Consider the following 19419-nt stretch of genomic DNA (forward strand, 5'->3'; position numbering starts at 1 on the left):
GAATGAACTGAGGGTTGAGGGGGAAGGGAGAGGGGGGAAAAGAGGTGGTGGTGATGGTGGAGGGCACTTAAGGGGAAGAGCACTGGGTGTTGTATGGAAAACAATTTGACAATAAAATATTATGGAGAAAAAAAAGAATACAGTATATAGGGACACCTGGGTGGCTCAGTCATTAAGTGTCTGACTCTTGATTTTGGCTCAGGTCATGATCTCACAGTTCATGGGATCGAGCCTCGTGTTAAGCTCTGTGGTGACAACACAGAGCCTACTTGGGATTCTCCCCCTCCCTCTCTCCTTCCCCTCCCCAGTGCACTCAATCTCTCTCTCTTTCTCTCCCTCTTTCTCTCTCTCTCTCTCTCTCTCAAAGTAAATAAATATTTTAAAAAATACATTATATAATAAAAATAAATATTTAAAAATACAGTATATATTATATATACAAAATATTTTTTGATCAACTAGTTATGTTATCAGTAAAGCTTTCAGTCAGCAGTCTATTAGCAGTTACGCTTTGGGGGAAGTCAAAACTTATAGATGGATTTTCAACTGTTGGGGAAGGGGGTCAGCGCCCCTAACCTCCATATTGTTCAAGAGACAACTGTATATGATGTTTTCTGAAATATGGGGTAAAATAACAAAAACATTTCAAACTAGCCATATGGCAGGAAACAAGTCCAGCACATTCCAAAGAGGTTACACACAAAACAGCTGGAAGGTGTAAGGGAAATAGCAAATTGTTGGTGGGTTACTATGGGAGAGTAGGGGGAAAAAAGCTTGGATTTTCCCTTTAAAAATGTAGTCAAGAGGGGGAGTTAAGATGACAGAGAAGGAGGGGCACCAGACTTTCCTCGTCCCTCAAACACAGCCATATTGAGATCAGATCACTTGGAACACCCAGAAAATTGATCTACAGAGTGGCAGAAGGATCTCCACAGTCGAAGGGAGACAGTTTGTTGGAATCGAGGTGCATGTATGTGAATTGGGGCAGATAAAATGGCCCAGCCATGAAGGGGAGAGAGCACTTTCTGTGGAGGGACAAAAGGGAAATAAGAGAGAGGGATTGTGAAAGTGCAGCATCTAGCACAAGAGGAAACCCTCTCTGGACCACGGACTAAGGAACAGGAAATATCGAGAGTGTCAGTTTTTTTGTTTGTTTGTTTTGTTTTTTGTTTTGTTCTGTTCACAAATAGCTTTTGGAGCTGAATCTCAGAGGTTTCTGAAGTGTGTGACTTTCTCCTGGGCAGAGTCAGGGACCATGGCACATGCTCCTGAGGTGGAGGGAGCAAGCCCCAGAGTGCATAGTGTGGTGTAGCGATCTCAGGGATGCACTGGAAGAGAATAATCCCCTTACTGGAGTATTTTGGGAAGAGGGTTTATTGCCTCCCCAAGGACAAAATACCTTACAGGGGTATTTTGTCAAAGGTGCCAGTCAAAGGTCTTTTATCATCATGTTGGAGAGATGCTACTCCAGAGCAGGAGAGAAGAGTCCCACTGAATTGGGTCTTTTAAAACATTGGATTTTGACTTCAGCTCAGGTCACGATCTCACAGTTCGTGGGTTTGAGCCCCACATTGAGCTCTGTGCTGACAGCTCAGAGCCTGGAGCCTATTTTAGATTCTGTGTCTCCCTCTCTCTCTACCCCTCCCCCACTTGAGCTCTCTCTCTCTCTCACAAAAATAAACATTTTAAAAAGTAAATAATAAATAAAACATTGAATTTTGAATCCCAGCCAAGCACCAAGAAGGCACAGTAGAACTGTGGAGCAAGACAAACCCTCTTTATTCTGTGAGGACTGCCTGAACAGCGTGGTTTCAGACACACAGTCAAGGGAGGAGAAATTGGGGTGTCACCGTTTTCCTCCCCAACAAAAATACAGTGGGACTTCAGAGAATAGCACAGCTGTTCCCAATGGAGGTGGGAGACGCTAACATCAAACCCTGCTCATCCATGCCTGATAACAGCTTATTTCCTAGAGTAAGACTGACTGACCCAACACAGCCAGCCTCTCTTCTAGACCAGCACAGCCACCAACCCCAGGCACCAACAGACTACCTTTTTTTTTTCTTTTTCTTTCCTCCCTCTTCTTCTTCTTTTTTTTTTTTTTTTTTTTGAATCAGGCTCATAGTTTCTGATTTGTTTTTCATCGATTCTTATATATATATATATATATTTTTTTTTTAATCAGGCATTTTTATTCTATTTTCCCCATCTTTTCTCTTTCTTTTTTGTTTTCCTTTCTTTTTCTCTGGAATTAGCCTTATACGTTTTTGATTCTCTGTTTGGCTTTCTTTTCTCTCCCTCCCTTTTTTTCCTCTTTTTATGGGATCAGGCTTCCCCCACACTTTTTTTTTTGTCCAATGTTATTTGAACAAACAAGTCAAAGCACACCTAGTTAAAGGGCCAAATACTTCACCACTACAAGAAATGAGGAGCTCTGCAGGGGACTGACCAGTGGAATAGAGCAGCCAAAGTGCAACAACAGAGTGTACATAACATACACCAAAAACACTTCCTGAAGTGCCAAGGCATGGACAGGATACGACCCCTTTTTAATAGTACCTTCAGGTGCAGGACATATAACAAGTTTTAAAACTCACAAAAGAGAGAACCTTAGCCAAAATGCTAAATGTAGGGATTCTCCTGAAGAGAAAGGTCACAAAGAAATCACAGCCATAGAATTGCTCAAAACAGATATAAACAATATATCTGAACAAGAATTTAGAATAATGGTGATAAGACTGACATCTGAGCTTGAGAAAAGCATAGAAGACACCAGAGAAACCCTTGCTGCAGAGATCAAAGACCTAAGAACTAGTCAGGATGAGTTAAAAATTAATATAATTGAGATGCAAAATAAACTAGATAAAGTGATAGTGAGGACTGAAGAAGCAGAGGAGAGAATAGGTGAAATAGAAGATAAAATTATGAAAAAAGGAAAAAAGATAAGCTTATGGAAAATAATGATGTTTTTAAAAAAAAGAAGGAAAGAAAGTTACTAGATCACAAGGGGAGAATTAGAGAACTAAGTGACTCTAGGAAATGAAACAATATCTGTATCATAGGAGTTGCAGAAGTAAAAGAGCAAGAAAAAGGGGCAGAAGGTTTATTTGAACAAATTATAGCTAAGAACTTCCCTAATCTGGGGAAAGACACGGGCATCCAAGCCCAAGAGGCACAGAGAACTCCCTTCAAAACAGCTCAACATGACAACATATCATAGTGAAACTGGCAAAATACAAAGATAAAGAGAGAATTCTGAAAGCAACTAGGGACAACGGCCTTAACCTAAACGGGTAGACACATAAAGGAAATAGAGGACCTCCCCACTGAAACTTGCCAGGCCAGGAGGGAATGGCAGTAACTATTCAATGAGCTGAACAGGACAAATATACAGCAAGGAATCCTTTATCCAGCAAAGCAGTCATTCAGAATAGAAGGAGAGATAAAGACTTTCCCAGACAAACAAAACCTAAAGGAATTTGTGACCACTAAACCAGCCCTGCAAGAGATCCTAAGGGGAGCTCTGTGAGTGGAAAGCTGCAAAGTCTACAAAGGACAAGAGAATACCATTGCAAACATGAAATCTACAGATAACACAATGGCACTAAATTCTTATGTTTCAATAATCACTCTGAATGTAAATGGACTAAATGTCCCAACCAAAACACACAGGGTATCACAATGGATAGGAAAAACAATAAACCAAGATCCATCTATATGCTGCCTATAAGAGACTCATTTTAAACCTGAGAACACCTGCAAACTGAAAGTGAGAGGATAGAGAACCATCTATCATGCTAACAATTGTCAAAAGAAAGCTAAAACATCCATACTTATATTCAGACAAACCAGATTTTAAAACAAAACATGGAACAAGAAATGAGGAATGGCATTTAAATCCTAATTAAAGGGTATCTCCATAAGAAAAGCTAACAATTGGAAATATTTATGCCCCCAAATTGGAGGCACCCAAACATAAATCAAATTGATCACAAACATAAGGAAACTCATTGATAATAAAACTGTAATGGTAGCAGACTATAATATACCACCTATAGCAATGGACAAATTATCTAAGCAGAAAATCAACAAAGAAAGAATGGCTCTGAAACATTGGACAAGATGGACTTAACAGATATATTCAGAACTTTTCATCCAAAAGCATGAGAATACACATTCTTTCTCAAGTGCACATGGATAATTCTCCAGAATAGATTACACATTGGGTCACAGAACAGCCCTCAACAGGTACAAAAAGAATGAGATCTTACCATGCATATTTTCAGATCACAACAACTATAAAACTTGAAATCAACCACAGGAAAAAATTTGGAAAATCCCCAAATACATGGAGGTCAAAGAACATCCTACTAAGGAATGAATGGGTTAACCAAGAAATTAAAGAAGAAATTAAAAAATACTTGGAAGCAAATGAATACGAAAACATGACAGTTCAAAATCTTTGGGATTCAGTAAAGGCAATCCTAAATGGAAATTACATTGCGATTCAGGCCTATCTCAGGAAGCAGGAATTCACCCTAACCTTACACCTAAAGAAGCTAGAGAAGCAGCAGCTAATAAAGCCCAAAGCCAGCAGAAGAAGGGGAATAATAAAGATTAGAGCATAAATAAACAAGATAGAATAAAAAACAAAAACAACAGTAGAATAGATCAAGAAACTAAGAGCTAATTTATCAAAAGAATAAGCAAAATTGATAAACCCTTAGCTAGACTTCTAAAAAAGAAAAGAGAGAGCACCAAATAGATAAAATCATGAATGAAGGCAGATAGATCACAACAAACACCACAGAAATACAATCATAAGAGAACACTATGAAAAACTATATGCCAACAAACTGGACAATCTGGAAGAAATAGATAAATTTCTAGACACTTACATACTACCAAAACTCAAATGGGAAGAAGTAGAAAATTTGAACACACTCAAAACCAGCAAAGAAATAGAATCAGTTATCAAAAATCTCCCAAAAAATAAGAGTCCTAGCGCAGGTGGCTTCCCAGAGGAATTCTACCAAACACTTAAAGCAGAGTTAATACCTATTCTTCACAAACTGTTCCCAAAAAAATAAAAGAAAAGAAAAAGAAAGAAAGAAAGAAGCAGAAGGAACACTTCCAAACTCATCCTATGAAACCAGCATTACCAGGATTCCAACGCCAGACAAAGACCTCACTAAAAAGGAGAATACAGGCCAATATCCATGATGAACCTGGATGCAAAATTTCTCAGCAAGATACTAGGAAATCGAATTCAACAGTACATTAAAAGAATTATTCACATGATCAAGTCAGAATCATTCCTGGGCTACAAGGCTAGTTCAATATTTGCAAATCAATTAACGTGCTACACCGCGTTAATAAAGGAAAGGTTAAGAACCATATATCCCTTCAATAAATGCAGAAAAAGCATTTGACAAAATACAGCATTGTTTCTTAATAAAAACCTTCAAGAAATTAGGGATAGAAGAAATATACCTTAACATCATGAAAGCTATTTATGAAAGGCCTAGAGCTAATATCATCCTCAATGGGGAAAAACTGAGAGCTCTCCCCCTAAGATCAGGAACACAACAAGGATGTCCTCTTGTACCACTGTTGTTTCACATAGTACTGGACATGCTAGCCTCAGCAATCGGAGAACAAAAAATAATAAAAGGCATCCAAATTGACAAGGAAGAAGTCAAGCTTTTACTCTTCGCAGATGACATGATAGTCTATGTGGAAAACCATAAAGACTCCATCAAAAAACTGCTAGAGCAGATACATAAATTCAGTAAAGTCTCCAGATATAAAATCAAGTGCAAAAGTCAGTTGTATTCGTATACACCAATAAAGAAGCACCAGAAAGAGATATCAAACAATCGATCCCATTTACAATTGCACCAAAACCCACAAAATACCTAGGAAGAAACCCCCACCAAAACTTTAAAGGTTTCAACAAACGTACCTGGTGTCAAAATATTAAGTCCTAAAAATATATATTTAGAAAATGAAATCACTCTGCACCCTCCAACTAAATGATCCCTTCACTGTGACCTACAAATAGCCAGTATAAATAGATTGGTACTAATTTTCCAGATATATTCTCTTTAAGTAATGTGATCATGTACCTTAAAACATACACGTATTATCTTTAAATTATCTATCACATACGTGGTTTTATGCAAGTTGACTTTTTCACTTCTTTTGACTTCTCCAGATTTTTACTTCTTCAGCTAATATGGTTTGGCATCTGTCCAATGTTTATCAGAGTAGCATTTTCCTTTTTAGGTGAATTATTTATTCCTATCTCTTGGGTCTTTTTCTCTACCAACTAATTAGCCACAGTCCTTTAGGTTCACACATATTAGCACAAGATCTGTAATAATGTTTGGATATATTTATTCCCAGCTTTTCACACTATTATTTTTATTTTACTTTGTGAGTGTATAAATTGCCTTTCCAGTTTGGTTGATTTTATGTTTTAAAAATAATACAGCAAAAATGAATAATACACAAGGTTTCATCAAATAACAGAACCCTGGCACTTCAATCATTCAAAGCCTTAAAGGCATCAGGAAACAATGGGAAAAGCTTTATATGGAAAAATGTGGATGATACCTGAACACTTGTGTGGCTTAAAGGTGATGTGTAATGTGTGTCTGGCTTGAAGTATTTCTGTAAATGATAATTTCGTTCCCACCATGGAAGTTTGTTTTTTCCTGTGCTTCTGCCTATGCCACACACCTGGCTTCACACAGGGAAGAGGCCCTATATCCAGGCCTTTAGGCTGTAGGGCCAGCATTGCACCTCCACAATCATCTTCACCACCAAGACGGTGGGTTGTTTGAAAACCCCATGGGCATGATATACACACCAGAGAAATTTAAAACTAGTGTGCAACCCTGGAAACACTTTGACTATGTTACAAATTTAATTAGAAAAGTTAAGGGGAAGTTTAAAAAAACACTTTGTCTATCCCAAACAAAAACTTCACATATAAAGAAATGTAAATTCTTGGGAAAATATTTGGAACATATTTTATACACAAATGTTTATTATCATATGTAAATAAGTGTTATTACCTAAGAAAGTGTTGTTCAAAGGCCACAGTGAAGCAATTCAAACTATGCATCACAGTCAAATATGTAAAGATCAATGTATAAAAACATGGGGTGCCTGGCTGGCTCATCGGTAGAGCATCCAACTCTTGATGTCAGCTCAGGACATGATCCCAGTGTCATGGGATAGAGAACCGCTTCAGGCTCCATACTGAGCCTGCTTAAGAATCTCTCTCTCTCTCTCCCTCGGCCCCTCCCTTGCTGAGTGTATGCACATGTGCTCTCTCTCTCTCTCTCTCTCTGTCTCTCAAATAAAAAAATTAAAATTAAAAACAAATTGTATATGTATATGTCTGTGTATGTATGTATAAAGCATATTGAAGTCCATATTGCAATTCAAATTTTGAAGAAATATATACGTTCATGTGATTCTACACACAAAAACATAGCTGGAAAATAGAAAGTTAATCATGAAGGATGGGCATCTTTCTGTGTATCAAGATGAAGGAAATATACAAGAAAAAATTCCCTTATAAATATACATTCTACACTGCATTTATTTTCAGGACATATATATTAATTTTAAAATCAGAAAAATAACTGAGATAAAATTATAGAAGATTGTAGTATATTCTTTCTCGGGAATTTCATTACAAAAATAATGTTTGAATGCATCTCAGTTACATATATATGTGTGTGTAAATATACACACGTGTGTATGTATATGTCTGTCTGTATGTATACATATTTATATACTTCACATTCTCACAGACACATGGGTGCATATTTCTGGGAATCGTTGGTGAGAGAGACTGAAGAAAACTTCCTGACATGGGGTTTAATGTCCTGGGGCTCTGTCTGAGTCACTCTTTAATGCTTAATTTGTCATTTAAACTTCCAGAAAATTCCCTGTGATGGGGCTCCTCTCTCCCTCCTTCCAAGGTTCCTGCTACATGATATCCAAGCCGCCATTCTCGATTCGGTCACTAGATGGCAGTGACCACCAATTCTGAATTTCCTCCAAACAAAACCATTATTAAAGAAAATGAGACAAATATCTATCAAACGTTATTTTGCATTGCGAGTGGTCAAAGAGTATGTAACACGAAAATCATAATCAAATCCCTTCACTCAGCAGTTTTCTTCTCTATGATTCCTCAGGTGTAAAACACAGGACTGGTATCACACTTGCTGAGAACACTGGTGGGTACTAGAGGCCTGGGGTCAGAGCAAAGGGAAAAGGGATTCAGGTACCTCTACCATTGTTCTGTGAAAGTATACACAGTTTTCCAGAGATGCCCAACAGCCGGGTAGTGGATTTCCACAAGGGATTTCCTCAGGGAGAAGCCGAGTCATAGAGTATTTCCCGACTGTGGTACCCGGTTAGGGTCTCAGATTAGCTCCATGATCCCCTCTTTCCCTGGTAGGTGACTTCTTACCCCTCAGTGTCAGTTTAAACCTTGCTTCCTGTGGGAAGATTCCTCAGCCTAGTGTCTTGATTATCCTTAGTTATCTAGTAACTCCACTAGCTCAACATTTCCAGATAACACTTTTTCATTTGTGAGGGTTCCAATGGGAGTGAGTTTAAAATTTTTCATGGGCTATTAGTTCAGACAATGCATTTAGAACTCTAGAATTTTCAAATGTCTTATTTGAAGTTTTGCTCCAGGGTTCACCTTTTTCACTTTTGAGAAGGATGCCCAGGACACAGGTCAAGTGAGGAATGGCACTGCAGAGCGGTTCCATAAGAACAGCTGGGGCACTTACCTTAGAGAAGCTGTGGAGGCCGCAGATTGACGCTTCCTCCTCTAAAATATCCAATGAGAGCTCTGATGTGACTCTTCTTTTTACCAGACACAATTATCCATGGCAAAGACCTCATGAGCCTTCTAGAGGTAGAGTTTCTGGTCAAGTTTTAAACGATGTGGAATATTCTTGAAAATATATTTCCAAAATATATAAATGAACTTGGAAAAGAAAAAAAAATTAAAGAAGCCAGCAAAATTCTCTATTACATTCTCATTGCATATAATAATTTTCTTATTTTATTTTTCAAACTTCATTTTTTTTCTCTTACAGTTTATTGTCAAGTTGGTTTCCATATAACACCCAGTGCTCATCCCAACAAGTGCCCTCCTCCATGCCCATCACACCCCTTCCACTCTTCCCCTCCCCCATCAGCCCTCAGTTTATTCTCAGAGCCTGGGTGGCTTAGTCGGTTAAGCGTCCGACTTTGGCTTAGGTCATAATCTCACGTTCGGGGGTTTGAGCCCCGCGTTGGGCTCTGTGCTGACAGCTGAGCCGGAGCCTGCCTTCGGATTCTATATCTCCCTCTCTCTCTGACACTTGCCTGCTCCTAATATCTCTTTCTGTCACTCAAAAATAAATAAAAGCATAAAAAAATATTTAAAAGCTGAGAAAAGTCTCTCATGGTTTGCTTCCCTCCCTCTCCCCAACTATTTTTCTCCCTTCACCTTCCCCATGGTCCTCTGTTAAGTTTCTCCTGTTCCACGTATAAGTGAAAACATATGGTATCTGTCCTTCTCTGCCTGACTTATTTCACTTAGCATGACACCCTCGAGTTCCATCCATGTTGATATGAATGGCCAGATTTCATTCTTTCTCATTGCCATGTAGTATTTCATTGTATATATAGACCACATTTTCTTGATCCATTCATCAGTTGATGGATATTTAGGCTCTTTCTATGATTTGGGTATAGTTGAAAGTACTGCTGTGAACATTGGGATACATGTGCCTCTATACATCAGCACTTCTGTATCACTTGGGTAAATCCCTAGCAGTGCTATTGCTGGGTCATATGGGAGTTCTACGGATAATTTTTTGAGGAACCACCACATTGTTTTCCAGAGCAGCTGTACCAGTTTACATTCCCACTAACAGGGGGAGAGGGTGTCCGTTTCTCCATATCCCAGCCGGCATCTACAGTTTCCTGATTTGTTCATTTTAGCCACACTGACCAGCATGAGTTGATATCTCAGTGCAGTTTTGATTTGTACTTCCCTGACAATGAATGATGCTGAGCATCATTTCGTATGTGTGTTGGCCATCTGGATGTCTTGCATGGAGAAGTGTCTATTCATGTCTTCTGCCCAATTCTTCCTGGATTATTTGTTTTTTGGGTGTGGAGTTTGGTGAGGTCCTTGTAGATTTTGGATACTAGCCTTTTATCTGATATGTCATTTTCAAATATCTTTCCCCATTTTGTCGGTTGCCTCTTAGATTTGTTCATTTTTTCCTTTGCTGTGCTGAAGCTTTTTATCTTTCTTTTTTTCTTTTTGCTGTTCAATTAGTTTTATTGTTTTTTTTAAATAGTTTATTGTCAAATTGGTTTCCATACAACACCCAGTGCTCTTCCCCACAAGTGCCCTCCTCCATCACCACCACCTCTTTCCCCCCATCCCCCTTCCCGTTCAACCCTCAGTTCGTTTTCAGTATTCAATAGTCTCACAAGTTTTGCGTCCCTCTCTTTCCCCAACTCTCTTTCCCTCTTCCCCTCCCCCTGGTCCCCCATTAGGTTTCTCCTGTTCTCCACTTAGACCTATGAGTACAAATATATGATATCTATCCTTCTCCACCTGACTTATTTCGCTTAGCATGACACCCTCGTGGTCTATCCACTTTCCTACAAATGGCCAGATTTCATTCTTTCTCATTGCCATGTTATACTCCATTGTATATATATATACCACATCTTCTTGATCCACTCATCAGTTGATGGACATTTAAGCTCTTTCCATATTTTGGCTATTGTTGACAGTGCTGCTATGAACATTGGGGTACATGTGCTCCTATGCATCAGCACATCTGTATCCCTTGGATAAATCCACAGCAGTGCTATTGGTGGGTCATAAAGGAGTTCTATTGATAGTTTTTTTTAGGAACCCCCCACACTGTTTTCCAGAGTGGCTTCACCAGTTTACATTCCCACCAACAGTGTAGGAGGGTTCCTGTCTCCACACCCTCGCCAGCATCTATAGTCTCTTGATTTCTTCATTTTAGCCACTCTGACCAGTGTGAGGTGGTATCTCAGTGTGGTTTTGATTTGTATTTCCCTGATGATGAGTGATGTTGAGTATCCTTTCATGTGCCTGTAGGACATCTGGATGTCCTCTTTGGAGAAGTGTCTGTTCATGTTTTCTGCCCATTTCTTCACTGGGTTATTTGTTTCTTGGGTGTGGAGTTTGGTGAGTTCCTTGTAGATTTTGGATACTAGCCCTTTATCTGATATGTCATTTGCAACTATCTTTTCCCATTCTGTTGGTTGCCTATTAGTTTTCTTAATGGTTTCCTTTGCAGTGCAGAAGCTTTTTATTTTGATGAGGTCCCAATAGTTCATTTTTGCTTTCATTTCCCTTGCCTTTGGGGATGTGTCGAGTAGGAAATTGCTGTGGTTGAGGTCAAGGAGGTTGTTTCCTAGTTTCTCCTCTAGGATTTTGATGTTTTTCTGTCTCGCATTCAGGTCCTTGATCCATTTTGAGTTTCTTTTTGTGAATGGTGTAAGAAAGTGGTCTAGTTTTATTCTTCTGCATGGTGCTGTCCAGTTCTCCCTGCACCACCTGCTAAAGAGGCAGTCTTTTTTCCATCAGATACTCTTTCCTGCTTTGCCAAACATTAATTGGCCATACATTTGTGGGCCCATTTCTGGGTTCTCTATTCTATTCCATTGGTCCATGTGTCTGTTTTTGTGCCTGTACCATACTGTCTTGATAATGACAGCTTTGTAGTAGAGGCTAAAGTCTGAGATTGTAATGCCTCCTGTTTTGGTTTTCTTCCTCAATATTACTTTGGCTATTCGGGTCTTTTGTGGTATCATACAAATTTAAGAATAGCTTGTCCTAGCTTTGAGAAGTACAAGGGTGCAATTTTGATGGGGATTGCATTGAATGTGTAGATTGCTTTGGGTAGTAATGACATTTTCACAAAGTTTATTCTTTCGATCCATAAACAGGGAATGTTTTTCCATTTCCTGGTGTCTTCATCAATATCTTTCATAAGTTTTCTATAGTTTTCATCATATAGGGCTTTTACAATCTTGGTTAGGATTACTCCTAGCTTTTTTATGGTTTTTCATGCAATGGTGAATGGAATCAGTTTCTTGATTTCTCTTCTGCTGCTTCATAATTGGTGTATAGGAATGCAACTGATTTCTGTACATTGATTTTGTACCCTGCAACTTTGCTGAATTCATTGATCAGATCTAGAAGGCTCTGTTTGAGTCTGCTGGGTTTTCCATGTAGAATATCAGGTCATCTGAGAAAAATGAAAGTTTGACTTCTTCTTTGCCAATTCTGATGCCTTTTATTTCCTTTTGTTTTCTGATTGCTGTTGCTGAACATCCAGCACTACGTTAAACAACAGTGGTGAGAGTGGACACCCCTGTCGCGTTCCTAATCGCAGGGGAAAGCTTCAGTTTTTCCCCTGAGGATGATATTAGCTTTGGGCTTTTCATAGACTACTTTTATAATGTTTAGGTAAGTTCCTACTATTCCGACTTCCTCAAGGGTTTTTATTAAGAAAGGATGCTATATTTTGTCAAATGTGTTTTCTGCATCTATTAACAGGATCAAATGGTTTTTATCCTTTCTTTTAATTAATGTGATGAATCACATTGATGGATTTGCAAATATTTAACCAGCCTTGTAACCAAGGAATAATCTCCTTGATCATGATGGAGAATTTTCTTAATATGCTGTTGAATTCAATTTCCGAGTATCTTGTTGAGTATTTTTGCATCTGTACTCATTAAGGATATTGGTCTGTAGTTCTATCTTTTTTTGCTTAGTCTCTGCCTGGTTTGGGTATCAAGGTGATGCTAGCTTCATAGAATGAGTTTGGAAGTTTTCCTTCTATTTTTATTTTTTTGGAATATTTTGAGAAGAATGGGTATGAGCTCTGCTTTAAATGTTTGGTCGAATTCCCCTGGGAAGCCATCTGGTCTGGGCTCTTATTATTTGGGAGATTTTTGATAACAGATTTGATTTCTTCACTGGTTATCAGTCTATTCATGCTTTCTATCTCTTCCAGTTTGAATTTTGGCAGTGCATGTGCATTTAGGAATTTGTCCATTTCTTCTTGGTTGTCCAGTTTGTTGGCATATAATTTTTCATAGTAATCTCTGATGATTGCTTGTATTTCTAAGGGATTGGTTGTAATAGATCTTTTTTCTTTCATGATTTTGTCTATCTGGGTGCTCTCTCTTTTCTTTCTGAGGAGCCTGGCTAGAGGTTTATCAATTTTGTTTATTTTTTCAAAGAACCAACTCTGGGTTTCATTGACCTGCTCAACTGTTCTTTTGGATTCTATATTGTTTATTTCTGCCCTGATCTTTATTATTTCTTTTCTTCTGATGGGTTTGGGGTGCTCTTGCTGCTTCCCTTCTAGTTCTTGTAGGTACTCTGTTAGTCTTTGAATTTGCACTTTTTCTAGTTTGTTGAAATAGTCTTGGATTGCAATATACTTTCCTCTTAGGACTGCCTTTTCTGCATGCCACAGCTTTTGGATTGTTGTGTTTTCATTTTCATTTGTTTCCATATATTTTTTAATTTCTTCTCTAATTGCCTGATTACCCCAATCATTCTTTAGTGGAGTGGTTTTTAACCTCCACATTTTTGGAGGCATTCCAGACTTTTTCCTGTGGTTAATTTCAAGTTTGATTGCATTGTGATCTGAAAGTGTGCATGTTATGATGTCTCTTCATTTACAATTATAGAGGGCTGCTTTATGCCCCAGTATGTGATCTATCTTGGAGAATGTGCCATGTGCACTCAAAAAGAAGGTGAATTTCCTAACTTCAGGATGCAAAGTTCTAAATATATCTATCAATTTCATCTGTTGCGATGTGTCTTTCAGGTCCATTGTTTCCTTAGTGATTTTCTGTCAGGTTGATCTATCCATTGCTATCAGTGGAGTATTAAAGTCCGTTGCAATTAACACATTCTTATAAATAAGATTGTTTCTGTCTGTGATTAATTGTTCTATGTATTTGGGCACTCCTGCTTTTGGTGCATAGATATTTATAGTTGTTAGCTCTTCTTAATGGAAAGACCCTGTGATTACTATGTAATGTCCTTCTTCATCTCTTGTTACTGCCTTTACTTTAACGTCCGGTTTGTCTGATATAAGTGTGGCTATTCCGGCTTTATTTTGGCTTCCAGTTGCAAGACAGATTTTTCTCCATCCTTTTACTTTCAACCTGAAGGTATCTTCAGGTCTAAAATGAGTCTCTTGTAGACAACAAATAGATGGATTTTGTTTCTTTATCCATTCTGCTACCCTGTGTCGTTTGGTTGGAGCATTCAGTTATTTACATTCAGTGCTATTATTGAAAACTGTGGGTTTAGAGTTATTGTGTTTTCCATAGAATTCATGTTTATAGTGGTGTGTCTGGCACCTTATATTATTTGTAACATTTTCCTCATGGAGCCCCTCTTAGGATTTCTTGTAGGGCTGGTTTGGTGGTCATGAATTCTCTCAATTTTTGTTTATTTGGGAAAACCTTTATCTCTCCTATTTTGAATGACAGGTTTGCTGGATAAAGAATTCTTGGCTGCATATTTTTTCTGTTCATCACATTGAAGATTTCCTGCCATTTCTTCCTGGCCTGCCAAGGTTCATTAGATAGGTCTGTAACCACTCTGATAGGTTTCCCTTTGTATGTGAGGGCCCTTTTATCCCTAACTACTTTCAGAATTCTCTCTTTATCTTTATATTTTGCCAGTTTCACTATGATGTCATACTGAAGGTGGATTCAAATTAAGTGTTAAGGGGGTTCTTTGTGCCTCTTGAATTTGAATGTCTATTTCTTTCCCCAGATTTGGAAAATTCTCAGTTTTAATTTGGTCTAGTATCCCTTCAGGACCTTTCTCTGTATCTTCCTCTTCAGGAATTCCTATGATACAGATGTTATTCCATTTGATTGTATCACTCAGGTCTCGAATTCTCCTTTCCTGCTCCTGGATCAGTTTCTCTCTCTTTTTTTTCAGCTTCCTATTTGCCTCTAACTATATCTTCTAATTCACCTATTCTTCTCTCTGCCTCTTCAATCCTTCAGGTGGCTGCCTCTATTTTGTTATTCACCTCATTATAGCCTTTTTTTTTAACTCATCACACCTATTTTCGAAGTTCCTATTCATTGTCTCAGTTGTTTCTTTGATGCTTTTTTCAACCCCAGCAATGAATTTTATGACAAGTTTTTTAAATTCTTGTTCAGTGACACTGTTTAGGTCTGTTTTGAGCAGTTCTCTGGCTGTGATTTCTTCCTGGAAGTTCTTTAGGGGAGAGTTCCTTCATTTCGTCATTTTGGCTAGTTTTCTGTCTCTTGTCAGTTTTAAAAAACTCATTGTGCACTGTGCACTTGTTGATTTTGCTCTGTTAAAGGAGGCTTATTGAGTGTCCAGGGCTTGTGGTTTCAGGAAATGTTCTTTTAATGGTGTCTCTCAGTTTCTCTTGTTGTGCCTTTGAATATTTTATTTCCCTTCTCAGCGATATTTGGGACTCGCCATCATGTGCACTTTGGCTTGTTTCTTGGTGCAGACCTAAGAAGGAAAACAGACAGTCAAACCCAGAGGGAATAGAAACACACAAACGGACAGACAAATCAAACAAACAAATTAAAACGGGGAGAGTAAGAAAAGAAAAGGAAGGGAGAGGAAAGAGAATTAAAGAAGACAAGAAAAAATAAAGGGGTAAGAGACTACAAAGGACAATGAACAGTCTAAAAGTGTATGACCAATTGAGGGGAGAGATAAGTATGAGATACGGGAGAATGTATCTGGATTGCAAGAAAGAAAGAAAAAAGAAAAAAAGAGGGGAAGGAGAAAGGAAATTAAGGAGTAAAAATTAAAAAAATTTTAAGTAAAAAAGGTAATAATAATAAAAAATAATACAAAAAAAGAAAAAGAATAAAAAAGAAACAAAAAGCAGCAGCAGCTCCCCCTGGTGGATAGGCGTGGTTTGGTGTAGTTGGCCTCAGGGGCTGCTCTCAGTGGCCCGCCTTGGTGGCTGCAGAGAGTAGAATGGTGCGCTGCAAGCTCTGCTGGAACTAAGCACTGTAGGCCACTCTAATGAGTTCGATCTCCTTGTGCTGCAGCAGCTGAGCCAGGTTGTATTTTCCAGCCCCACCTCGATTCAAAGTCCTTGTCCATACACTTTTATGCTACCACAGATGAGATGTGCTTGCTTTGGTGGCTGATTTCTTAGCTGGGATCTCATAGGGGGAGGGAGCAGTTTCTCTAGGCGCTGGCAGGGATATGTGCTGCCACTGCTGGAGGCGAGTTGCAAGCCCTCACAGACACATCTGCGGACTCTCAGCCCTTAGCCAGGATAGTGTTTGTGTAGGGGGAGGGATCAATTTCTCTTGGCGCAGGCCGGGATTTGCGCCGCCACTGCCTGAGGTGAGGTGCACAGCAGGAGGCAAAGTGCATGCTCTCACAGGCGCCAGCTTCAACTCCCAGCCTCCAGCCAGGAATGCGATCGGGAGTTGGGGGAGGGATCAGTTTCTCTTGGTGTCGGCAGGGATTCGCACTGCTGCTGCCCTAGGAGCCTGGTGCTGCCGGAAATGAGCTGTGGCCAAAGCATGCCTCCGCCTCCACCGCCGCCAACTCCCTGTCAGGATTGCTTTGGTGTGGGGGCTATTTTTTCCCTGTTGGCACCCGGGATTCTGGATTCATGTGGCCAATGCTGGAGGCGAGATGCTCTGTGGAAATAAGGTGTGTGCTCCCGCTCCCGCAGCCGAGGCTGAAGTGTGCCCCCCTGGGGCCACCGACTCCCTGAAGCCATGGTGCAGGGGTGGAAGCTGTTTTTTCCCTTGTGCTGCCGAGTGCAATTAAATGTTCTTTCTCTCTTCTCTAGAAACAGTACTATGAGCATGTTCAGTTTCTCTTTCTCTTCCCTTTGTCTCTCAGGGGCTCCACATGCTTTCTCTGTGTTGGGCTGGGGCTCCCACCTCCCCTGCCAATCTCGGGCTGGCCCATTTTCCAATCTCCCCAGTTCACACTCACTCACTCAGGCATCTTTGAGGTTGTCTTCTTTCTGGAGTCTGTATTTTTTCCTTCCACTCTTTCAGAGGAGAGTAATGTCCTTCTCAGTTCGATAGATGGGGAAGATGGAGTTTACAGAGCTCCCTTCTTCTCCACCATCTTGGCTCCTCCTTCTGAAGCTTTTTATCTTGATGAGGTCCCAAGAGCTTATTTTTGCTCTTGATTCCCTTGCCTTGGGAATGTGTACAGTAAGAAATTGCTGCGGTTGAGGTTAAGGAGGTTGTATCCTGCTTTCTCCTCTAGAGTTTTGAGGGTATTCTGTCTCACATTCAGGTCCTTCATCCAATTTGAGGTTATTTTTGTGTGTGGTGTAAGAAAGTGGTCTAGTTTCATTCTTCTGTATGTTGCTGTCCAGTTCTCCCAGTACCATCTTTTATAGAGGATGTCTTTTTTCCTTTGGCTACTCTTCCTGCTTTGTCAAAGATTAGTTGACCATACATTTGTGGGTCCATTTCTGGGTTCTCTGTTCTATTCCATTGGTCTATGTGCCTGTTTTTGTGCCAATACCATACCGTCTTGATGATGACAGTTTTATAGCAATGGCTAAAGACTGGGATTGTGATGCCTCCTGTTTTGGTTTTCTTCTTCAATATTACTTTGGCTATTTGGGGTCTTTTGTAGTCCCATACAAATTTTAGGTTAGTTTGTTCTAGCTTTGGGAAGAATGCTGGTGCAATTTTTATTGGGATTTTATTGAATGCGTAGATTGCTTTGGCTAATAATGGCATTTTCACAATGTTTATTCCTCCAATCCATGAGCATGGAATGTTTTTCCATTTCTTTGTGTCTTTTTCAATTTCCTTCATAAGTTTTCCATAGCTTTCCAGATCTTTTATATCTTTGGTTAGGTTTATTCCTAGGTATTTTATGGTTTTTTGTGCAACTTTGAATGGAATCAGTTTCTTGATTTTTTTCTCTTGCTTCATTTAGATAATTTAAATAAATTTGAAGCTTGATGAACAGATTATTTGTGCAGCATCAAATACTTAATTGATTGCCCAGTGTTTATCTTTACAGTGAGAAAACTTGGTAGACAGGACTCTGCTCAAGTGATCAAAGTACAATATCTAAATGAAGAATCCAAATTACACACTTTCTGCTAGGATACATTGTGTATAACACAGCATTTCTTCTATTATATCTCTACATATAATCATTACCAAATATCTGAATACCCAAATCAAGATGCAAGCTGCAAAATAACTGGCTCACAATCTTAAAAATGTCAAGGTCACTAAAATCAAGGCAAAACTGAGGATTATTTTGACTATGGAAAACCAAAGAGACGTGATAACTGTATAAAGTATAAGATTGTTTCCTGAATCCTTTTACTATGAAGGGCAGTATTAGAACGTTTGGCAAAAATTGAAGAGGGTGTTAAGATTAGATTGTGGTATTATTAATCATAATTTCCTGATTTTGATGGTTGTTTTGTGGCTAATATAGTACAATATTCTCATCTGTAAGACACACACACTACAAGTATTTGGGAGCTATGGGGTATAATTTTGGGAACTTATTCTCATATGGTCCAGGGAGAAGGCTGGATTCTTTGTTTTATATCAATGGTTTTTCTGCAAGTGTGCATTTTTTTCAACAACAGCAAGAAGAAAATAAGGAGTATTTATTGTTTTAATCAGAAACAACAAAAATAAATATGGGCTCAAGCTATATATAAAGCTGAAAGGAATTCTTTTTTATATAGCAGTGTTTCCATAGCTAACCTCTTGAGAGCAGATTCATTAGAATGGAGAGGCAATAAACAGAGGTCGTTTGAGGAATGATAGAATGCAAAATGGAGACAGTGAGAATTTGTTGTGTGTAAAAATGAGAAGAAAGAGGAGATGGTGGATCTTAGGGGAATTGATTTGTAGGTGAGAGTTTTTTGATATATTTGTCTGCTTATTGGAAGAACGCACAGAAGCAGGTTCATATTAATGATGAAATGGGATGGCCTAGAAATGAAAATAGAGGGTTCAAGGCCTAACAGTTAAGATGAATTTGTGGAACACTCAGCCTTTAGTTTTTCTGACTCTTCTGCATTGCCAGAGCAATGAGCAATCATTCAATTCAGCATTTTCAAAGAGCCAGGTGTGTAGGATGCTCTCCTACAAAAGATCTTGCTTTCATGCTAAGCGAAATAAGTCAGGCAGTGAAGAAGGAAAGATACCATATGTTTGCACTCATAGGTCTAAGAGAAGAACAGGAGAAACCTAATGAAGGACATGGCGAGGGGAAGAGGGAAAGAGAGTTGGGGAGAGAGAGGGACGCAAAACCTGAGAGACTATTGAATACTGAAA

The sequence above is a fragment of the Suricata suricatta genome, chromosome X (genome assembly GCF_006229205.1).
Source record: "Suricata suricatta isolate VVHF042 chromosome X, meerkat_22Aug2017_6uvM2_HiC, whole genome shotgun sequence".
NCBI classification, from domain to species: domain Eukaryota; kingdom Metazoa; phylum Chordata; class Mammalia; order Carnivora; family Herpestidae; genus Suricata; species Suricata suricatta.